At 33.2% G+C, this 24,190-nt stretch overlaps 1 protein-coding gene across 2 annotated transcripts in view; it reads left to right on the top strand.

The window, feature by feature from the left end:
- Window positions 1–1,977: 1,977 nt before the first annotated feature.
- usp21 (ubiquitin specific peptidase 21) overlaps window positions 1,978–24,190 on the top strand; it is a 44,322-nt gene continuing 22,109 nt past the window's right edge. For both annotated transcript variants that reach the window (XM_046364747.1, XM_046364746.1), the window contains exon 1: window positions 1,978–2,599. The gene's annotated coding sequence lies outside the window, so the exon portion shown is untranslated. The remainder of the gene's footprint in view (window positions 2,600–24,190) is intronic.

The raw sequence follows: 24,190 nt of genomic DNA on the forward strand, positions 1-24,190 counted from the left end.
CCATACTACCACCTACTACCATACCCCGTTCAAAGGCACCTACTACCATACTACCACCTACTACCAGACCCCGTTCAAAGGCACCTACCACCATACCCCGTTCAAAGGCACCTACTACCATACCCCGTTCAAAGGCACCTACTACCATACCCCGTTCAAAGGCACCTACCACCATACCCCGTTCAAAGGCACCTACCACCATACCCCGTTCAAAGGCACCTACTACCATACCCCGTTCAAAGGCACCTACTACCATACCCCGTTCAAAGGCACCTACTACCATACCCCGTTCAAAGGCACCTACTACCATACCCCGTTCAAAGGCACCTACTACCATACCCCGTTCAAAGGCACCTACTACCATACCCCGTTCAAAGGCACCTACTACCATACCCCGTTCAAAGGCACCTACTACCATACCCCGTTCAAAGGCACCTACTACCATACCCCGTTCAAAGGCACCTACTACCATACCCCGTTCAAAGGCACCTACTACCATACCCCGTTCAAAGGCACCTACTACCATACCCCGTTCAAAGGCACCTACTACCATACCCCGTTCAAAGGCACCTACTACCATACCCCGTTCAAAGGCACCTACTACCATACCCCGTTCAAAGGCACCTACTACCATACCCCGTTCAAAGGCACCTACTACCATACCCCGTTCAAAGGCACCTACTACCATACTACCACCTACTACCATACCCCGTTCAAAGGCACCTACTACCATACTACCACCTACTACCATACCCCGTTCAAAGGCACCTACCACCATACCCCGTTCAAAGGCACCTACCACCATACCCCGTTCAAAGGCACCTACCACCATACCCCGTTCAAAGGCACCTACCACCATACCCCGTTCAAAGGCACCTACCACCATACCCCGTTCAAAGGCACCTACCACCATACCCCGTTCAAAGGCACCTACCACCATACCCCGTTCAAAGGCACCTACCACCATACCCCGTTCAAAGGCACCTACCACCATACCCCGTTCAAAGGCACCTACCACCATACCCCGTTCAAAGGCACCTACCACCATACCCCGTTCAAAGGCACCTACCACCATACCCCGTTCAAAGGCACCTACTACCATACCCCGTTCAAAGGCACCTACTACCATACCCCGTTCAAAGGCACCTACTACCATACCCCGTTCAAAGGCACCTACTACCATACCCCGTTCAAAGGCACCTACTACCATACCCCGTTCAAAGGCACCTACTACCATACCCCGTTCAAAGGCACCTATTGTCTTGCCCATTCCCCCTCTGAATGGCACACATGTCTAAAGGCTTAAAAATCCTTCTTTAACCTGTCTCCTCCACTTCATCTACACTGATTGAAGTCGATTTAACAGGTGGCATCAATAAGGGATCATAGATTACACCTGGGTTCACCTGGTCAGTCGTTGTCATGGAAAGAGCAGGTGTTCTTAATGATCTGCCCTGCGTCTGCCCCATAATGATTTGTACAGCCAGTGTATATTTAAATTGAAGTTGAAACTCCCTGCGATGTTAGCTGTGATTTATTGATCACACTGACAACCTGTACAGACTGAATGCAACATCTAAATGTCATGACTGAAGTGGATATTTTTATTTGTTGATAGATATTACATTGACATTTAACATCCATTGGACAAAGATTTAAATAAAAGCGGCACTTCTAAAAAATGTAATTAAATTTTAAAAAACTTCTCTCACAGAGCTGAGTAGATCCCCTGTTTATCCATGTGTGGTATGTTCCCATTGAGGCCTAAGCTACAGTAAGAGGGAAGGGACAGAGACGGCTAAGTTTAGACGGAAAGATTAGGCATGATTATCTCTGACTCGGCCTCGCTCTCTCTCTCTCTCTCTCTCTCTCTCTCTCTCTCTCTCTCTCTCTCTCTCTCTCTCTCTCTCTCTCTCTCTCTCTCTCGCTCTCTCTCGCTCTCTCTCTCGCTCTCTCTCTCGCTCTCTCTCTCGCTCTCTCTCTCGCTCTCTGTGTGTGAGCGGTTATTTAGGAGAGGGCGTGACCGTGTCAGGACAGGAGAGAATTACAGCATTAGGAGAAACTAGAGACGTCCCCTATCTGACAGAATATACAGCATTACACCCCAAACAGGTGATGTCCCCTACCTGATAGACACGCTATACAATATTACAGCTGGTGATGTTTGGAGACCTGACAGAGTACAGCATTACAGCCAGTGACGGTTGGAGACCTGACCGACTACAGTCGGTGATGTTTGGAGACCTGACAGACTACAGTCGGTGATGGTTGGAGACCTGACAGACTACAGCTGGTGATGTTTGGAGACCTAACAGACTACAGTCGGTGATGTTTGGAGACCTAACAGACTACAGCATTACAGTCGGTGATGGTTGGAGACCTAACAGACTACAGCATTACAGTCGGTGATGGTTGGAGACCTAACAGACTACAGCATTACAGCCGGTGATGGTTGGAGACCCAACAGACTACAGCCGGTGATGGTTGGAGACCTGACCGACTACAGCATTACAGCCGGTGATGGTTGGAGACCTGACCGACTACAGCATTACAGCTGGTGATGTTTGGAGAAGAGGAGATATATCAATTGAACAACCAGGTAAGTTTCTGTCTGGTCATGTTTTAAAGTATTAGTTATAGTGGTAGTTATAGCATTAGTAAGGTATTAGTTATAGTGGTAGTTATAGCATTAGTATGGTATTAGTTATAGCATTAGTATAGTGTTAGTTATAGCATTAGTATAGTGGTAGTTATAGCATTGGTATGGTGGTAGATATATTGGTAGTTATAGTAGTAGTTATAGCATTAGTATAGTGGTAGTTATAGCATTAGTATGGTGGTAGTTATAGTGGTAGTTTTAGCATTAGTATGGTATTAGTTATAGCATTAGTATAGTGGTAGTTATAGCATTAGTATAGTGGTAGTTATAGCATTGGTATGGTGGTAGATATATTGGTAGTTATAGTAGTAGTTATAGCATTAGTATAGTGGTAGTTATAGCATTAGTATAGTGGTAGTTATAGCATTAGTATAGTGGTAGTTATAGCATTAGTATGGTATTAGTTATAGTGGTAGTTATAGCATTAGTATAGTGGTAGTTATAGCGGTAGTATGGTGGTAGTTATAGCATTAGTATAGTGGTAGTTATAGCATTAGTATGGTATTAGTTATAGTGGTAGTTATAGCATTAGTATAGTGGTAGTTATAGCGGTAGTATGGTGGTAGTTATAGCATTAGTATAGTGGTAGTTATAGCATTGGTATGGTATTATAGTGGTATTTATAGTGGTAGTTATAGCATTAGTATAGTGGTAGTTATAGCATTGGTATGGTGGTAGTTATAGCATTAGTATAGTGGTAGTTATAGTGGTAGTTATAGCATTAGTATAGTGGTAGTTATAGCATTAGTATAGTGGTAGTTATAGCATTAGTATAGTGGTAGTTATAGCATTAGTATGGTGGTAGTTATAGCATTAGTATGGTGGTAGTTATAGCATTGGTATGGTGGTAGATATATTGGTAGTTATAGCATTAGTATAGTGGTAGGTATAGCGTTAGTATAGTGGTAGTTATAGTGGGAGTTATAGCATTAGTATAGTGGTAGTTATAGTGGTAGTTATAGCATTAGTATAGTGGTAGATATAGCATTAGTATAGTGGTAGATATAGCATTAGTATAGTGGTAGTTATAGCATTAGTATAGTGGTAGTTATAGTGGTAGTTATAGCATTAGTATAGTGGTAGATATAGCATTAGTATAGTGGTAGTTATAGTGGTAGTTATAGCATTAGTATAGTGGTAGTTATAGCATTAGTATAGTGGTAGATATAGCATTAGTATAGTGGTAGTTATAGCATTAGTATAGTGGTAGTTATAGCATTAGTATAGTGGTAGTTATAGCATTAGTATAGTGGTAGTTATAGCATTAGTATAGTGGTAGTTATAGCATTAGTATGGTGGTAGTTATAGTGGTAGTTATAGCATTAGTATAGTGGTAGTTATAGCATTAGTATAGTGGTAGTTATAGTGGTAGTTATAGCATTAGTATAGTGGTAGTTATAGTGGTAGTTATAGCATTAGTATAGTGGTAGTTATAGCATTAGTATAGTGGTAGTTATAGCATTAGTATAGTGATAGTTATAGCATTAGTATAGTGGTAGATATAGCATTAGTATAGTGGTAGTTATAGCATTAGTATGGTGGTAGTTATAGCATTAGTATAGTGGTAGATATAGCATTAGTATAGTGGTAGTTATAGCATTAGTATAGTGGTAGTTATAGTGGTAGATATAACATTAGTATAGTGGTAGTTATAGCATTAGTATAGTGGTAGTTATAGTGGTAGTTATAGTGGTAGTTATAGTGGTAGTTATAGCATTAGTATGGTGGTAGTTATAGTGGTAGTTATAGCATTAGTATAGTGGTAGTTATAGTGGTAGTTATAGCATTAGTATAGTGGTAGTTATAGTGGGAGTTATAGCATTAGTATAGTGGTAGATATATTGGTAGTTATAGTGGTAGTTATTAGTATAGTGGTAGATATAGTGGTAGTTATAGCATTAGTATGGTGGTAGTTATAGTGGTAGTTATAGCATTAGTATGGTGGTAGTTATAGCATTAGTATGGTATTAGTTATAGTGGTAGTTATAGCATTAGTATGGTATTAGTTATAGTGGTAGTTATAGCATTAGTATGGTGGTAGTTATAGCATTAGTATGGTATTAGTATAGTGGTAGTTATAGCATTAGTATAGTGGTAGTTATAGCATTAGTATAGTGGTAGTTATAGCATTAGTATAGTGGTAGTTATAGCATTAGTATAGTGGTAGATATAGCATTAGTATAGTGGTAGTTATAGTGGTAGTTATAGCATTAGTATAGTGGTAGATATAGCATTAGTATAGTGGTAGGTATAGCGTTAGTATAGTGGTAGTTATAGTGGTAGTTATAGCATTAGTATAGTGGTAGTTATAGCATTAGTATAGTGGTAGTTATAGTGGTAGTTATAGCATTAGTATAGTGGTAGTTATAGCATTAGTATAGTGGTAGTTATAGCATTAGTATAGTGGTAGTTATAGCATTGGTATGGTGGTAGATATATTGGTAGTTATAGCATTAGTATAGTGGTAGGTATAGCGTTAGTATAGTGGTAGTTATAGTGGGAGTTATAGCATTAGTATAGTGGTAGTTATAGTGGTAGTTATAGCATTAGTATAGTGGTAGATATAGCATTAGTATAGTGGTAGATATAGCATTAGTATAGTGGTAGTTATAGCATTAGTATAGTGGTAGTTATAGCATTAGTATAGTGGTAGATATAGCATTAGTATAGTGGTAGTTATAGTGGTAGATATAGCATTAGTATGGTGGTAGTTATAGCATTAGTATAGTGGTAGATATAGCATTAGTATAGTGGTAGTTATAGTGGTAGTTATATCATTAGTATAGTGGTAGATATAGCATTAGTATAGTGGTAGTTATAGCATTAGTATAGCGGTAGTTATAGCATTAGTATAGTGGTAGTTATAGCATTAGTATAGTGGTAGTTATAGCATTAGTATAGTGGTAGTTATAGCATTAGTATGGTGGTAGTTATAGTGGTAGTTATAGCATTAGTATAGTGGTAGTTATAGCATTAGTATAGTGGTAGTTATAGCATTAGTATAGTGGTAGTTATAGCATTATTATAGTGGTAGTTATAGCATTAGTATGGTGGTAGTTATAGTGGTAGTTATAGCATTAGTATGGTGGTAGTTATAGCATTAGTATAGTGGTAGTTATAGCGTTAGTATAGTGGTAGTTATAGTGGTAGTTATAGCATTAGTATGGTGGTAGTTATAGTGGTAGTTATAGCATTAGTATGGTAGTAGTTATAGTGTTAGTTATAGCATTAGTATAGTGGTAGTTATAGTGGGAGTTATAGTGGTAGTTATATAATTAGTATGGTGGTAGTTATAGCATTAGTATAGTGGTAGATATAGCATTAGTATAGTGGTAGTTATAGCATTAGTATAGTGGTAGTTATAGTGGTAGTTATAGCATTAGTATAGTGGTAGATATAGCATTAGTATAGTGGTAGTTATAGCATTAGTATAGTGGTAGTTATAGCATTAGTATAGTGGTAGTTATAGCATTAGTATAGTGGTAGTTATAGCATTAGTATAGTGGTAGTTATAGCATTAGTATAGTGGTAGTTATAGCATTAGTATGGTGGTAGTTATAGTGGTAGTTATAGCATTAGTATAGTGGTAGTTATAGCATTAGTATAGTGGTAGTTATAGCATTAGTATAGTGGTAGTTATAGCATTAGTATAGTGGTAGTTATAGCATTAGTATAGTGGTAGTTATAGCATTAGTATAGTGGTAGTTATAGCATTAGTATGGTATTAGTTATAGTGGTAGTTATAGCATTAGTATGGTGGTAGTTATAGTGGTAGTTATAGCATTAGTATAGTAGTAGTTATAGCATTAGTATAGTGGTAGTTATAGTGGTAGTTATAGTGGTAGTTATAGCATTAGTATGGTGGTAGTTATAGTGGTAGTTATAGCATTAGTATGGTGGTAGTTATAGTGTTAGTTATAGCATTAGTATAGTGGTAGTTATAGTGGGAGTTATAGCATTAGTATAGTGGTAGTTATAGTGGTAGTTATAGCATTAGTATAGTGGTAGATATAGCATTAGTATAGTGGTAGTTATAGTGGTAGATATAGCATTAGTATGGTGGTAGGTATAGCGTTAGTATAGTGGTAGGTATAGCGTTAGTATAGTGGTAGTTATAGTGGGAGTTATAGCATTAGTATAGTGGTAGTTATAGTGGTAGTTATAGCATTAGTATGGTGGTAGTTATAGTGGTAGTTATAGCATTAGTATGGTGGAAGTTATAGTGGTAGTTATAGCATTAGTATAGTGGTAGATATAGCATTAGTATAGTGGTAGATATAGCATTAATATAGTGGTAGTTATAGCATTAGTATAGTGGTAGTTATAGCATTAGTATATTGGTAGATATATTGGTAGTTATAGCATTAGTATAGTGGTAGTTATAGCATTAGTATAGTGGTAGTTATAACATTAGTATAGTGGTAGTTATAACATTAGTATAGTGGTAGTTATAACATTAGTATAGTGGTAGTTATAGTGGTAGTTATATAATTAGTATGGTGGTAGTTATAGCATTAGTATGGTATTAGTTATAGTGGTAGTTATAGCATTAGTATAGTGGTAGTTATAGTATTAGTATAGTGGTAGTTATAACATTAGTATAGTGGTAGTTATAGTGGTAGTTATATAATTAGTATGGTATTAGTTATAGTGGTAGTTATAGCATTAGTATAGTGGTAGTTATAGTGGTAGTTATAGCATTAGTATATTGGTAGTTATAGTGGTAGTTATAGTGGTAGTTATATAATTAGTATGGTGGTAGTTATAGCATTAGTATGGTGGTAGTTATAGCGTTAGTATAGTGGTAGTTATAGCATTAGTATAGTGGTAGTTATAACATTAGTATAGTGGTAGTTATAGTGGTAGTTATAGCATTAGTATGGTGGTAGTTATAGTGGTAGTTATAGCATTAGTATGGTGGTAGTTATAGCATTAGTATAGTGGTAGTTATAGCATTAGTATAGTGGTAGTTATAGCATTAGTATGGTGGTAGTTATAGTGGTAGTTATAGCATTAGTATAGTGGTAGTTATAGCATTAGTATGGTGGTAGTTATAGCATTAGTATGGTGGTAGTTATAGTGGTAGTTATAGTGGTAGTTATAGCATTAGTATAGTGGTAGTTATAGCATTAGTATAGTGGTAGTTATAGCATTAGTATAGTGGTAGATATAGCATTAGTATAGTGGTAGATATAGCATTAGTATAGTGGTAGTTATAGCATTAGTATGGTATTAGTTATAGTGGTAGTTATAGCATTAGTATAGTGGTAGTTATAGCATTAGTATGGTGGTAGTTATAGTGGTAGTTATAGCATTAGTATAGTGGTAGTTATAGCATTAGTATAGTGGTAGATATAGCATTAGTATGGTATGAGTTATAGTGGTAGTTATAGCATTAGTATGGTGGTAGTTATAGTGGTAGTTATAGTGGTAGTTATATAATTAGTATGGTGGTAGATATATTGGTAGTTATAGCATTAGTATAGTGGTAGTTATAGTGGTAGTTATAGCATTAGTATAGTGGTAGATATAGTGGTAGTTATAGCATTAGTATAGTGGTAGTTATAGTGGTAGTTATAGTGGTAGTTATAGTGGTAGTTATAGCGGTAGTATAGTGGTAGTTATAGCATTAGTATAGTGGTAGATATAGCATTAGTATAGTGGTAGTTATAGTGGTAGTTATAGCATTAGTATAGTGGTAGTTATAGCATTAGTATAGTGGGAGTTATAGCATTAGTATGGTGGTAGTTATAGTGGTAGTTATAGCATTAGTATAGTGGTAGATATAGCATTAGTATGGTATTAGTTATAGTGGTAGTTATAGCATTAGTATGGTGGTAGTTATAGTGGTAGTTATAGCATTAGTATAGTGGTAGTTATAGCGTTAGTATAGTGGTAGTTATAGTGGTAGTTATAGCATTAGTATAGTGGTAGATATAGCATTAGTATAGTGGTAGATATAGCATTAGTATAGTGGTAGTTATAGCATTAGTATAGTGGTAGTTATAGTGGTAGTTATAGCATTAGTATAGTGGTAGATATAGCATTAGTATAGTGGTAGTTATAGTGGTAGTTATAGCATTAGTATAGTGGTAGTTATAGCATTAGTATAGTGGTAGATATAGCATTAGTATAGTGGTAGTTATAGCATTGGTATGGTGGTAGTTATAGCATTAGTATAGTGGTAGTTATAGTGGTAGTTATAGCATTAGTATAGTGGTAGTTATAGCATTAGTATAGTGGTAGTTATAGCATTAGTATAGTGGTAGTTATAGCATTAGTATGGTGGTAGTTATAGCATTAGTATGGTGGTAGTTATAGCATTGGTATGGTGGTAGATATATTGGTAGTTATAGCATTAGTATAGTGGTAGGTATAGCGTTAGTATAGTATAGTGGTAGTTATAGTGGGAGTTATAGCATTAGTATAGTGGTAGTTATAGTGGTAGTTATAGCATTAGTATAGTGGTAGATATAGCATTAGTATAGTGGTAGATATAGCATTAGTATAGTGGTAGTTATAGCATTAGTATAGTGGTAGTTATAGTGGTAGTTATAGCATTAGTATAGTGGTAGATATAGCATTAGTATAGTGGTAGTTATAGTGGTAGTTATAGCATTAGTATAGTGGTAGTTATAGCATTAGTATAGTGGTAGATATAGCATTAGTATAGTGGTAGTTATAGCATTAGTATAGTGGTAGTTATAGCATTAGTATAGTGGTAGTTATAGCATTAGTATAGTGGTAGTTATAGCATTAGTATAGTGGTAGTTATAGCATTAGTATGGTGGTAGTTATAGTGGTAGTTATAGCATTAGTATAGTGGTAGTTATAGCATTAGTATAGTGGTAGTTATAGTGGTAGTTATAGCATTAGTATAGTGGTAGTTATAGTGGTAGTTATAGCATTAGTATAGTGGTAGTTATAGCATTAGTATAGTGGTAGTTATAGCATTAGTATAGTGATAGTTATAGCATTAGTATAGTGGTAGATATAGCATTAGTATAGTGGTAGTTATAGCATTAGTATGGTGGTAGTTATAGCATTAGTATAGTGGTAGATATAGCATTAGTATAGTGGTAGTTATAGCATTAGTATAGTGGTAGTTATAGTGGTAGATATAACATTAGTATAGTGGTAGTTATAGCATTAGTATAGTGGTAGTTATAGTGGTAGTTATAGTGGTAGTTATAGTGGTAGTTATAGCATTAGTATGGTGGTAGTTATAGTGGTAGTTATAGCATTAGTATAGTGGTAGTTATAGTGGTAGTTATAGCATTAGTATAGTGGTAGTTATAGTGGGAGTTATAGCATTAGTATAGTGGTAGATATATTGGTAGTTATAGTGGTAGTTATTAGTATAGTGGTAGATATAGTGGTAGTTATAGCATTAGTATGGTGGTAGTTATAGTGGTAGTTATAGCATTAGTATGGTGGTAGTTATAGCATTAGTATGGTATTAGTTATAGTGGTAGTTATAGCATTAGTATGGTATTAGTTATAGTGGTAGTTATAGCATTAGTATGGTGGTAGTTATAGCATTAGTATGGTATTAGTATAGTGGTAGTTATAGCATTAGTATAGTGGTAGTTATAGCATTAGTATAGTGGTAGTTATAGCATTAGTATAGTGGTAGTTATAGCATTAGTATAGTGGTAGATATAGCATTAGTATAGTGGTAGTTATAGTGGTAGTTATAGCATTAGTATAGTGGTAGATATAGCATTAGTATAGTGGTAGGTATAGCGTTAGTATAGTGGTAGTTATAGTGGTAGTTATAGCATTAGTATAGTGGTAGTTATAGCATTAGTATAGTGGTAGTTATAGTGGTAGTTATAGCATTAGTATAGTGGTAGTTATAGCATTAGTATAGTGGTAGTTATAGCATTAGTATAGTGGTAGTTATAGCATTGGTATGGTGGTAGATATATTGGTAGTTATAGCATTAGTATAGTGGTAGGTATAGCGTTAGTATAGTGGTAGTTATAGTGGGAGTTATAGCATTAGTATAGTGGTAGTTATAGTGGTAGTTATAGCATTAGTATAGTGGTAGATATAGCATTAGTATAGTGGTAGATATAGCATTAGTATAGTGGTAGTTATAGCATTAGTATAGTGGTAGTTATAGCATTAGTATAGTGGTAGATATAGCATTAGTACAGTGGTAGTTATAGTGGTAGATATAGCATTAGTATGGTGGTAGTTATAGCATTAGTATGGTGGTAGTTATAGCATTAGTATAGTGGTAGTTATAGTGGTAGTTATATCATTAGTATAGTGGTAGATATAGCATTAGTATAGTGGTAGTTATAGCATTAGTATAGCGGTAGTTATAGCATTAGTATAGTGGTAGTTATAGCATTAGTATAGTGGTAGTTATAGCATTAGTATAGTGGTAGTTATAGCATTAGTATGGTGGTAGTTATAGTGGTAGTTATAGCATTAGTATAGTGGTAGTTATAGCATTAGTATAGTGGTAGTTATAGCATTAGTATAGTGGTAGTTATAGCATTATTATAGTGGTAGTTATAGCATTAGTATGGTGGTAGTTATAGTGGTAGTTATAGCATTAGTATGGTGGTAGTTATAGCATTAGTATAGTGGTAGTTATAGCGTTAGTATAGTGGTAGTTATAGTGGTAGTTATAGCATTAGTATGGTGGTAGTTATAGTGGTAGTTATAGCATTAGTATGGTAGTAGTTATAGTGTTAGTTATAGCATTAGTATAGTGGTAGTTATAGTGGGAGTTATAGTGGTAGTTATATAATTAGTATGGTGGTAGTTATAGCATTAGTATAGTGGTAGATATAGCATTAGTATAGTGGTAGTTATAGCATTAGTATAGTGGTAGTTATAGTGGTAGTTATAGCATTAGTATAGTGGTAGATATAGCATTAGTATAGTGGTAGTTATAGCATTAGTATAGTGGTAGTTATAGCATTAGTATAGTTATAGGTAGTTATAGCATTAGTATAGTGGTAGTTATAGCATTAGTATAGTGGTAGTTATAGCATTAGTATAGTGGTAGTTATAGTGGTAGTTATAGCATTAGTATAGTGGTAGTTATAGCATTAGTTATAGTGGGTAGTTATAGCATTAGTATAGTGGTAGTTATAGCATTAGTATAGTGGTAGTTATAGCATTAGTATAGTGGTAGTTATAGCATTAGTATAGTGGTAGTTATAGCATTAGTATAGTGGTAGTTATAGCATTAGTATAGTGGTAGTTATAGCATTAGTATAGTGGTAGTTATAGCATTAGTATGTGTGGTAGTTATAGCATTAGTAGTTATAGCATTAGTATAGTGGTAGTTATAGCATTAGTATAGTGGTAGTTATAGTGGTAGTTATAGTGGTAGTTATAGCATTAGTATGGTGGTAGTTATAGTGGTAGTTATAGCATTAGTATAGTGGTAGTTATTAGTTATAGCATTAGTATAGTGGTAGTTATAGTGGTAGTTATAGCATTAGTATAGTGGTAGTTATAGTGGTAGTTATAGCATTAGTATAGTGGTAGATATAGCATTAGTATAGTGGTAGTATAGTGGTAGATATAGCATTAGTATGGTGGTAGGTATAGCATTAGTATAGTGGTAGGTATAGCGTTAGTATAGTGGTAGTTATAGTGGGAGTTATAGCATTAGTATAGTGGTAGTTATAGTGGTAGTTATAGCATTAGTATAGTGGTAGATATAGCATGGTAGTTATAGCATTAGTATGGTGGAAGTTATAGTGGTAGTTATAGCATTAGTATAGTGGTAGATATAGCATTAGTATAGTGGTAGATATAGCATTAGTATATGGTAGTTATAGGTAGTTATAGCATTAGTATAGTGGTAGTTATAGCATTAGTATAGTGGTAGATATATTTAGTATAGTTAGTATAGTGGTAGTTATAGCATTAGTATAGTGGTAGTTATAGCATTAGTATAGTGGTAGTTATAGCATTAGTATAGTGGTAGTTATAGCATTAGTATAGTGGTAGTTATAGCATTAGTATAGTGGTAGTTATAGCATTAGTAGTTATAGTGGTAGTTATAGCATTAGTATGGTAGTTATAGTGGTAGTTATAGCATTAGTATAGTGGTAGTTATAGCATTAGTATAGTGGTAGTTATAGCATTAGTATAGTGGTAGTTATAGTGGTATTATATAATTAGTATGGTAGTTATAGTGTAGTTATAGCATTAGTATGGTGGTAGTTATAGTGGTAGTTATAGCATTAGTATATTGGTAGTTATAGCATTAGTATAGTGGTAGTTATAGTGGTAATTAGTATGTGGTAGTTATAGCATTAGTATGGTGGTAGTTATAGCATTAGTATAGTGGTAGTTATAGCATTAGTATAGTGGTAGTTATAACATTAGTATAGTGGTAGTTATAGTGGTAGTTATAGCATTAGTATGGTGGTAGTTATAGCATTAGTATGGTGGTTATAGTGGTAGTTATAGCATTAGTATGGTGGTAGTTATAGCATTAGTATAGTGGTAGTTATAGCATTAGTATAGTGGTAGTTATAGCATTAGTATAGTGGTAGTTATAGTGGTAGTTATAGCATTAGTATAGTGGTAGTTATAGCATTAGTATGGTGGTAGTTATAGCATTAGTATGGTGGTAGTTATAGTGGTAGTTATAGTGGTAGTTATAGCATTAGTATAGTGGTAGTTATAGCATTAGTATAGTGGTAGTTATAGCATTAGTATAGTGGTAGATATAGCATTAGTATAGTGGTAGATATAGCATTAGTATAGTGGTAGTTATAGCATTAGTATGTGTAGTTATAGCATTATAGTGGTAGTTATAGCATTAGTATAGTGGTAGTTATAGCATTAGTATGGTGGTAGTTATAGCATGGTAGTTATAGTTAGTTATAGTGGTAGTTATAGCATTAGTATAGTGGTAGATATAGCATTAGTATGGTATGAGTTATAGTGGTAGTTATAGCATTAGTATAGTGGTAGTTATAGTGGTAGTTATAGCATTAGTTATAGTGGTAGTTATAGTGTTATAGTGGTATAGCATTAGTATAGTGGTAGTTATAGTGGTAGTTATAGCATTAGTATGGTGGTAGTTATAGTGTTAGTTATAGCATTAGTATAGTGGTAGTTATAGTGGTAGTTATAGCATTAGTATAGTGGTAGTTATAGTGGTAGTTATAGCATTAGTATAGTGGTAGTTATAGCATTAGTATAGTGGTAGTTATAGTGGTAGTTATAGCATTAGTATAGTGGTAGTTATAGCATTATAGCATTAGTATAGTGGTAGGTAGTATAGTGGTAGTTATAGCATTAGTATAGTGGTAGTTATAGCATTAGTATAGTGGGAGTTATAGCATTAGTATGGTGGTAGTTATAGTGGTAGTTATAGCATTAGTATAGTGGTAGATATAGCATTAGTATGGTGGAAGTTAGTTATAGTGGTAGTTATAGCATTAGTATGGTGGTAGTTATAGTGGTAGTTATAGCATTAGTATAGTGGTAGTTATAGCATTAGTATAGTGGTAGTTATAGTGGTAGTTATAGCATTAGTATGGTGGTAGTTATAGCATTAGTATAGTGGTAGTTATATTTAGTATAGTGGTAGTTATAACATTAGTATAGTGGTAGTTATAGCATTAGTATAGTAGTTATAGCATTAGTTATAGTGGTAGTTATAGCATTAGTATGGTATTAGTTATAGTGGTAGTTATAGCATTAGTATGGTGGTAGTTATAGCATTAGTATAGTGGTAGTTATAGCATTAGTATAGTGGTAGTTATAGCATTAGTATAGTGGTAGTTATAGCATTAGTATAGTGGTAGTTATAGTGGTAGTTATAGCATTAGTATGGTGGTAGTTATAGCATTAGTATAGTGGTAGATATATTGGTAGTTATAGTGGTAGTTATAGCATTAGTATAGTGGTAGTTATAGTGGTAGTTATAGCATTAGTATAGTGGTAGATATATTGGTAGTTATAGTGGTAGTTATAGCATTAATATAGTGGTAGTTATAGTGTTAGTTATAGCATTAGTATGGTGGTAGTTATAGTGGTAGTTATAGCATTAGTATAGTGGTAGTTATAGCGTTAGTATAGTGGTAGTTATAGCATTAGTATGGTGGTAGTTATAGCATTAGTATAATGGTAGTTATAGTGGTAGTTATAGCATTAGTATAGTGGTAGTTATAGTGGTAGTTATAGCATTAGTATGGTGGTAGTTATAGCATTAGTATAGTGGTAGTTATAGTGGTAGTTATATAATTAGTATGGTGGTAGTTATAGCATTAGTATGGTGGTAGATATATTGGTAGTTATGGCATTAGTATAGTGGTAGTTATAGTGGTAGTTATAGCATTAGTATAGTGGTAGATATATTGGTAGTTATAGTGGAAGTTATAGTGGTAGTTATAGTGTTAGTTATAGCATTAGTATGGTGGTAGTTATAGTGGTAGTTATAGCATTAGTATAGTGGTAGTTATAGCGTTAGTATAGTGGTAGTTATAGTGGTAGTTATAGCATTAGTATGGTGGTAGTTATAGTGGTAGTTATAGCATTAGTATAGTGGTAGTTATAGCATTAGTATAGTGGTAGTTATAGCATTAGTATAGTGGTAGTTATAGCGTTAGTATAGTGGTAGTTATAGTGGTAGTTATAGCATTAGTATGATGGTAGTTATAGCATTAGTATAGTGGTAGATATATTGGTAGTTATTAGTATAGTGGTAGATATAGTGGTAGTTATAGCATTAGTATGGTGGTAGTTATAGTGGTAGTTATAGCATTAGTATGGTGGTAGTTATAGCATTAGTATGGTATTAGTTATAGTGGTAGTTATAGCATTAGTATGGTATTAGTTATAGTGGTAGTTATAGCATTAGTATGGTGGTAGTTATAGCATTAGTATGGTATTAGTATAGTGGTAGTTATAGCATTAGTATAGTGGTAGTTATAGCATTAGTATAGTGGTAGTTATAGTGGTAGTTATAGTGGTAGTTATATAATTAGTATGGTGGTAGTTATAGCATTAGTATGGTGGTAGTTATAGTGGTAGTTATAGCATTAGTATAATGGTAGTTATAGTGGTAGTTATAGCATTAGTATAGTGGTAGTTATAGCATTAGTATAGTGGTAGTTATAGTGGTAGTTATAGCATTAGTATGGTGGTAGTTATAGCATTAGTATGGTGGTAGTTATAGCATTAGTATGGTGGTAGATATATTGGTAGTTATAGTGGTAGTTATAGCATTAGTATAGTGGTAGTTATAGTGGTAGTTATAGCATTAGTATAGTGGTAGTTATAGCATTAGTATAGTGGTAGTTATAGCATTAGTATAGTGGTAGTTATAGCATTAGTATAGTGGTAGTTATAGCATTAGTATAGTGGTAGATATAGCATTAGTATAGTGGTAGTTATAGTGGTAGTTATAGCATTAGTATAGTGGTAGATATAGCATTAGTATAGTGGTAGGTATAGCGTTAGTATAGTGGTAGTTATAGTGGTAGTTATAGCATTAGTATAGTGGTAGTTATAGCATTAGTATAGTGGTAGTTATAGTGGTAGTTATAGCATTAGTATAGTGGTAGTTATAGCATTAGTATAGTGGTAGTTATAGCATTGGTATAGTGGTAGTTATAGCATTGGTATGGTGGTAGATATATTGGTAGTTATAGCATTAGTATAGTGGTAGGTATAGCGTTAGTATAGTGGTAGTTATAGTGGGAGTTATAGCATTAGTATAGTGGTAGTTATAGTGGTAGTTATAGCATTAGTATAGTGGTAGATATAGCATTAGTATAGTGGTAGATATAGCATTAGTATAGTGGTAGTTATAGCATTAGTATAGTGGTAGTTATAGTGGTAGTTATAGCATTAGTATAGTGGTAGATATAGCATTAGTATAGTGGTAGTTATAGTGGTAGATATAGCATTAGTATGGTGGTAGTTATAGCATTAGTATAGTGGTAGATATAGCATTAGTATAGTGGTAGTTATAGTGGTAGTTATATCATTAGTATAGTGGTAGATATAGCATTAGTATAGTGGTAGTTATAGCATTAGTATAGTGGTAGTTATAGCATTAGTATAGTGGTAGTTATAGCATTAGTATAGTGGTAGTTATAGCATTAGTATAGTGGTAGTTATAGCATTAGTATGGTGGTAGTTATAGTGGTAGTTATAGCATTAGTATAGTGGTAGTTATAGCATTAGTATAGTGGTAGTTATAGCATTATTATAGTGGTAGTTATAGCATTAGTATAGTGGTAGTTATAGCATTAGTATGGTGGTAGTTATAGTGGTAGTTATAGCATTAGTATGGTGGTAGTTATAGTGGTAGTTATAGCATTAGTATAGTGGTAGTTATAGCGTTAGTATAGTGGTAGTTATAGTGGTAGTTATAGCATTAGTATGGTGGTAGTTATAGTGGTAGTTATAGCATTAGTATGGTGGTAGTTATAGTGGTAGTTATAGCATTAGTATGGTAGTAGTTATAGTGTTAGTTATAGCATTAGTATAGTGGTAGTTATAGTGGGAGTTATAGTGGTAGTTATATAATTAGTATGGTGGTAGTTATAGCATTAGTATAGTGGTAGATATAGCATTAGTATAGTGGTAGTTATAGCATTAGTATAGTGGTAGTTATAGTGGTAGTTATAGCATTAGTATAGTGGTAGATATAGCATTAGTATAGTGGTAGTTATAGCATTAGTATAGTGGTAGTTATAGCATTAGTATAGTGGTAGTTATAGCATTAGTATAGTGGTAGTTATAGCATTAGTATAGTGGTAGTTATAGCATTAGTATGGTGGTAGTTATAGTGGTAGTTATAGCATTAGTATAGTGGTAGTTATAGCATTAGTATAGTGGTAGTTATAGCATTAGTATAGTGGTAGTTATAGCATTAGTATAGTGGTAGTTATAGCATTAGTATAGTGGTAGTTATAGTGGTAGTTATAGCATTAGTATGGTGGTAGTTATAGTGGTAGTTATAGCATTAGTATAGTGGTAGTTATAGCATTAGTATAGTGGTAGTTATAGTGGTAGTTATAGTGGTAGTTATAGCATTAGTATGGTGGTAGTTATAGTGGTAGTTATAGCATTAGTATGGTGGTAGTTATAGTGTTAGTTATAGCATTAGTATAGTGGTAGTTATAGTGGGAGTTATAGCATTAGTATAGTGGTAGTTATAGTGGTAGTTATAGCATTAGTATAGTGGTAGATATAGCATTAGTATAGTGGTAGTTATAGTGGTAGATATAGCATTAGTATGGTGGTAGGTATAGCGTTAGTATAGTGGTAGGTATAGCGTTAGTATAGTGGTAGTTATAGTGGGAGTTATAGCATTAGTATAGTGGTAGTTATAGTGGTAGTTATAGCATTAGTATGGTGGTAGTTATAGTGGTAGTTATAGCATTAGTATGGTGGTAGTTATAGTGGTAGTTATAGCATTAGTATAGTGGTAGATATAGCATTAGTATAGTGGTAGATATAGCATTAGTATAGTGGTAGTTATAGCATTAGTATAGTGGTAGTTATAGCATTAGTATATTGGTAGATATATTGGTAGTTATAGCATTAGTATAGTGGTAGTTATAGCATTAGTATAGTGGTAGTTATAACATTAGTATAGTGGTAGTTATAACATTAGTATAGTGGTAGTTATAACATTAGTATAGTGGTAGTTATAGTGGTAGTTATGGTGGTAGTTATATAATTAGTATGGTGGTAGTTATAGCATTAGTATGGTATTAGTTATAGTGGTAGTTATAGCATTAGTATAGTGGTAGTTATAGTATTAGTATAGTGGTAGTTATAACATTAGTATAGTGGTAGTTATAGTGGTAGTTATATAATTAGTATGGTGGTAGTTATAGCATTAGTATGGTATTAGTTATAGTGGTAGTTATAGCATTAGTATAGTGGTAGTTATAGTGGTAGTTATAGCATTAGTATATTGGTAGTTATAGTGGTAGTTATAGTGGTAGTTATATAATTAGTATGGTGGTAGTTATAGCATTAGTATGGTGGTAGTTATAGCGTTAGTATAGTGGTAGTTATAGCATTAGTATAGTGGTAGTTATAACATTAGTATAGTGGTAGTTATAGTGGTAGTTATAGCATTAGTATGGTGGTAGTTATAGTGGTAGTTATAGCATTAGTATGGTGGTAGTTATAGCATTAGTATAGTGGTAGTTATAGCATTAGTATGGTGGTAGTTATAGTGGTAGTTATAGCATTAGTATAGTGGTAGTTATAGCATTAGTATGGTGGTAGTTATAGCATTAGTATGGTGGTAGTTATAGTGGTAGTTATAGTGGTAGTTATAGCATTAGTATAGTGGTAGTTATAGCATTAGTATAGTGGTAGTTATAGCATTAGTATAGTGGTAGATATAGCATTAGTATAGTGGTAGTTATAGCATTAGTATGGTATTAGTTATAGTGGTAGTTATAGCATTAGTATAGTGGTAGTTATAGCATTAGTATGGTGGTAGTTATAGTGGTAGTTATAGCATTAGTATAGTGGTAGTTATAGCATTAGTATAGTGGTAGATATAGCATTAGTATGGTATTAGTTATAGTGGTAGTTATAGCATTAGTATGGTGGTAGTTATAGTGGTAGTTATAGCATTAGTATAGCGGTAGTTATAGCGTTAGTATAGTGGTAGTTATAGTGGTAGTTATAGTGGTAGTTATATAATTAGTATGGTGGTAGATATATTGGTAGTTATAGCATTAGTATAGTGGTAGTTATAGTGGTAGTTATAGCATTAGTATAGTGGTAGATATAGTGGTAGTTATAGCATTAGTATAGTGGTAGTTATAGTGGTAGTTATAGTGGTAGTTATAGCATTAGTATAGTGGTAGTTATAGCATTAGTATAGTGGTAGATATAGCATTAGTATAGTGGTAGTTATAGTGGTAGTTATAGCATTAGTATAGTGGTAGTTATAGCATTAGTATAGTGGGAGTTATAGCATTAGTATGGTGGTAGTTATAGTGGTAGTTATAGCATTAGTATAGTGGTAGATATAGCATTAGTATGGTATTAGTTATAGTGGTAGTTATAGCATTAGTATGGTGGTAGTTATAGTGGTAGTTATAGCATTAGTATGGTGGTAGTTATAGCATTAGTATAGTGGTAGATATATTGGTAGTTATAGTGGTAGTTATTAGTATAGTGGTAGATATAGTGGTAGTTATAGCATTAGTATGGTGGTAGTTATAGCATTAGTATGGTATTAGTTATAGTGGTAGTTATAGCATAAGTATGGTGGTAGTTATAGCATTAGTATAGTGGTAGTTATAGCATTAGTATAGTGGTAGTTATAGCATTAGTATAGTGGTAGTTATAGCATTAGTATAGTGGTAGTTATAGTGGTAGTTATAGCATTAGTATGGTGGTAGTTATAGCATTAGTATGGTGGTAGATATATTGGTAGTTATAGTGGTAGTTATAGCATTAGTATAGTGGTAGTTATAGTGGTAGTTATAGCATTAGTATAGTGGTAGATATATTGGTAGTTATAGTGGTAGTTATAGCATTAATATAGTGGTAGTTATAGTGTTAGTATGGTGGTAGTTATAGTGGTAGTTATAGCATTAGTATAGTGGTAGTTATAGCGTTAGTATAGTGGTAGTTATAGTGGTAGTTATAGCATTAGTATGGTGGTAGTTATAGCATTAGTATAATGGTAGTTATAGTGGTAGTTATAGCATTAGTATAGTGGTAGTTATAGCATTAGTATAGTGGTAGTTATAGTGGTAGTTATAGCATTAGTATGGTGGTAGTTATAGCATTAGTATAGTGGTAGTTATAGTGGTAGTTATATAATTAGTATGGTGGTAGTTATAGCATTAGTATGGTGGTAGTTATAGTGGTAGTTATAGCATTAGTATGGTGGTAGTTATAGTGGTAGTTATAGCATTAGTATAGTGGTAGATATAGTGGTAGTTATAGCATTAGTATAGTGGTAGATAGCATAGTATAGTGGTAGATATAGCATTAGTATAGTGGTAGTTATAGCATTAGTATAGTGGTAGTTATAGCATTAGTATATTGGTAGATATATTGGTAGTTATAGCATTAGTATAGTGGTAGTTATAGCATTAGTATAGTGGTAGTTATAACATTAGTATAGTGGTAGTTATAACATTAGTATAGTGGTAGTTATAACATTAGTATAGTGGTAGTTATAGTGGTAGTTATGGTGGTAGTTATATAATTAGTATGGTGGTAGTTATAGCATTAGTATGGTATTAGTTATAGTGGTAGTTATAGCATTAGTATAGTGGTAGTTATAGTATTAGTATAGTGGTAGTTATAACATTAGTATAGTGGTAGTTATAGTGGTAGTTATATAATTAGTATGGTGGTAGTTATAGCATTAGTATGGTATTAGTTATAGTGGTAGTTATAGCATTAGTATAGTGGTAGTTATAGTGGTAGTTATAGCATTAGTATATTGGTAGTTATAGTGGTAGTTATAGTGGTAGTTATATAATTAGTATGGTGGTAGTTATAGCATTAGTATGGTGGTAGTTATAGTTAGTATAGTGGTAGTTATAGCATTAGTATAGTGGTAGTTATAACATTAGTATAGTGGTAGTTATAGTGGTAGTTATAGCATTAGTATGGTGGTAGTTATAGTGGTAGTTATAGCATTAGTATGGTGGTAGTTATAGCATTAGTATAGTGGTAGTTATAGCATTAGTATGGTGGTAGTTATAGTGGTAGTTATAGCATTAGTATAGTGGTAGTTATAGCATTAGTATGGTGGTAGTTATAGCATTAGTATGGTGGTAGTTATAGTGGTAGTTATAGTGGTAGTTATAGTGGTAGTTATAGCATTAGTATAGTGGTAGTTATAGCATTAGTATAGTGGTAGTTATAGCATTAGTATAGTGGTAGATATAGCATTAGTATAGTGGTAGTTATAGCATTAGTATGGTATTAGTTATAGTGGTAGTTATAGCATTAGTATAGTGGTAGTTATAGCATTAGTATGGTGGTAGTTATAGTGGTAGTTATAGCATTAGTATAGTGGTAGTTATAGCATTAGTATAGTGGTAGATATAGCATTAGTATGGTATTAGTTATAGTGGTAGTTATAGCATTAGTATGGTGGTAGTTATAGTGGTAGTTATAGCATTAGTATAGCGGTAGTTATAGCGTTAGTATAGTGGTAGTTATAGTGGTAGTTATAGTGGTAGTTATATAATTAGTATGGTGGTAGATATATTGGTAGTTATAGCATTAGTATAGTGGTAGTTATAGTGGTAGTTATAGCATTAGTATAGTGGTAGATATAGTGGTAGTTATAGCATTAGTATAGTGGTAGTTATAGTGGTAGTTATAGTGGTAGTTATAGCATTAGTATAGTGGTAGTTATAGCATTAGTATAGTGGTAGATATAGCATTAGTATAGTGGTAGTTATAGTGGTAGTTATAGCATTAGTATAGTGGTAGTTATAGCATTAGTATAGTGGGAGTTATAGCATTAGTATGGTGGTAGTTATAGTGGTAGTTATAGCATTAGTATAGTGGTAGATATAGCATTAGTATGGTATTAGTTATAGTGGTAGTTATAGCATTAGTATGGTGGTAGTTATAGTGGTAGTTATAGCATTAGTATGGTGGTAGTTATAGCATTAGTATAGTGGTAGATATATTGGTAGTTATAGTGGTAGTTATTAGTATAGTGGTAGATATAGTGGTAGTTATAGCATTAGTATGGTGGTAGTTATAGCATTAGTATGGTATTAGTTATAGTGGTAGTTATAGCATAAGTATGGTGGTAGTTATAGCATTAGTATAGTGGTAGTTATAGCATTAGTATAGTGGTAGTTATAGCATTAGTATAGTGGTAGTTATAGCATTAGTATAGTGGTAGTTATAGTGGTAGTTATAGCATTAGTATGGTGGTAGTTATAGCATTAGTATGGTGGTAGATATATTGGTAGTTATAGTGGTAGTTATAGCATTAGTATAGTGGTAGTTATAGTGGTAGTTATAGCATTAGTATAGTGGTAGATATATTGGTAGTTATAGTGGTAGTTATAGCATTAATATAGTGGTAGTTATAGTGTTAGTATGGTGGTAGTTATAGTGGTAGTTATAGCATTAGTATAGTGGTAGTTATAGCGTTAGTATAGTGGTAGTTATAGTGGTAGTTATAGCATTAGTATGGTGGTAGTTATAGCATTAGTATAGTTATAGTGGTAGTTATAGCATTAGTATAGTGGTAGTTATAGCATTAGTATAGTGGTAGTTATAGTGGTAGTTATAGCATTAGTATGGTGGTAGTTATAGCATTAGTATAGTGGTAGTTATAGTGGTAGTTATATAATTAGTATGGTGGTAGTTATAGCATTAGTATGGTGGTAGATATATTGGTAGTTATGGCATTAGTATAGTGGTAGTTATAGTGGTAGTTATAGCATTAGTATAGTGGTAGATATATTGGTAGTTATAGTGGAAGTTATAGTGGTAGTTATAGTGTTAGTTATAGCATTAGTATGGTGGTAGTTATAGTGGTAGTTATAGCATTAGTATAGTGGTAGTTATAGCGTTAGTATAGTGGTAGTTATAGTGGTAGTTATAGCATTAGTATGGTGGTAGATATAGTGGTAGTTATAGCATTAGTATAGTGGTAGTTATAGCGTTAGTATAGTGGTAGTTATAGTGGTAGTTATAGCATTAGTATGATGGTAGTTATAGCATTAGTATAGTGGTAGATATATTGGTAGTTATTAGTATAGTGGTAGATATAGTGGTAGTTATAGCATTAGTATGGTGGTAGTTATAGTGGTAGTTATAGCATTAGTATGGTGGTAGTTATAGCATTAGTATGGTATTAGTTATAGTGGTAGTTATAGCATTAGTATGGTATTAGTTATAGTGGTAGTTATAGCATTAGTATGGTGGTAGTTATAGCATTAGTATGGTATTAGTATAGTGGTAGTTATAGCATTAGTATAGTGGTAGTTATAGCATTAGTATAGTGGTAGTTATAGCATTAGTATAGTGGTAGTTATAGTGGTAGTTATATAATTAGTATGGTGGTAGTTATAACATTAGTATAGTGGTAGTTATAGTGGTAGTTATATAATTAGTATGGTGGTAGTTATAGCATTAGTATGGTGGTAGTTATAGTGGTAGTTATAGCATTAGTATAATGGTAGTTATAGTGGTAGTTATAGCATTAGTATAGTGGTAGTTATAGCATTAGTATAGTGGTAGTTATAGTGGTAGTTATAGCATTAGTATGGTGGTAGTTATAGCATTAGTATGGTGGTAGTTATAGCATTAGTATGGTGGTAGATATATTGGTAGTTATAGTGGTAGTTATAGCATTAGTATAGTGGTAGTTATAGTGGTAGTTATAGCATTAGTATAGTGGTAGATATATTGGTAGTTATAGCATTAATATAGTGGTAGATATAGCATTAGTATAGTGGAAGTTATAGCATTAGTATAGTGGTAGTTATAGCATTAGTATAGTGGAAGTTATAGTGGTAGTTATAGTGTTAGTTATAGCATTAGTATGGTGGTAGA

The sequence above is a fragment of the Oncorhynchus gorbuscha genome, linkage group LG10 (assembly GCF_021184085.1).
Source record: "Oncorhynchus gorbuscha isolate QuinsamMale2020 ecotype Even-year linkage group LG10, OgorEven_v1.0, whole genome shotgun sequence".
Taxonomy (NCBI): Eukaryota; Metazoa; Chordata; class Actinopteri; order Salmoniformes; family Salmonidae; genus Oncorhynchus; species Oncorhynchus gorbuscha.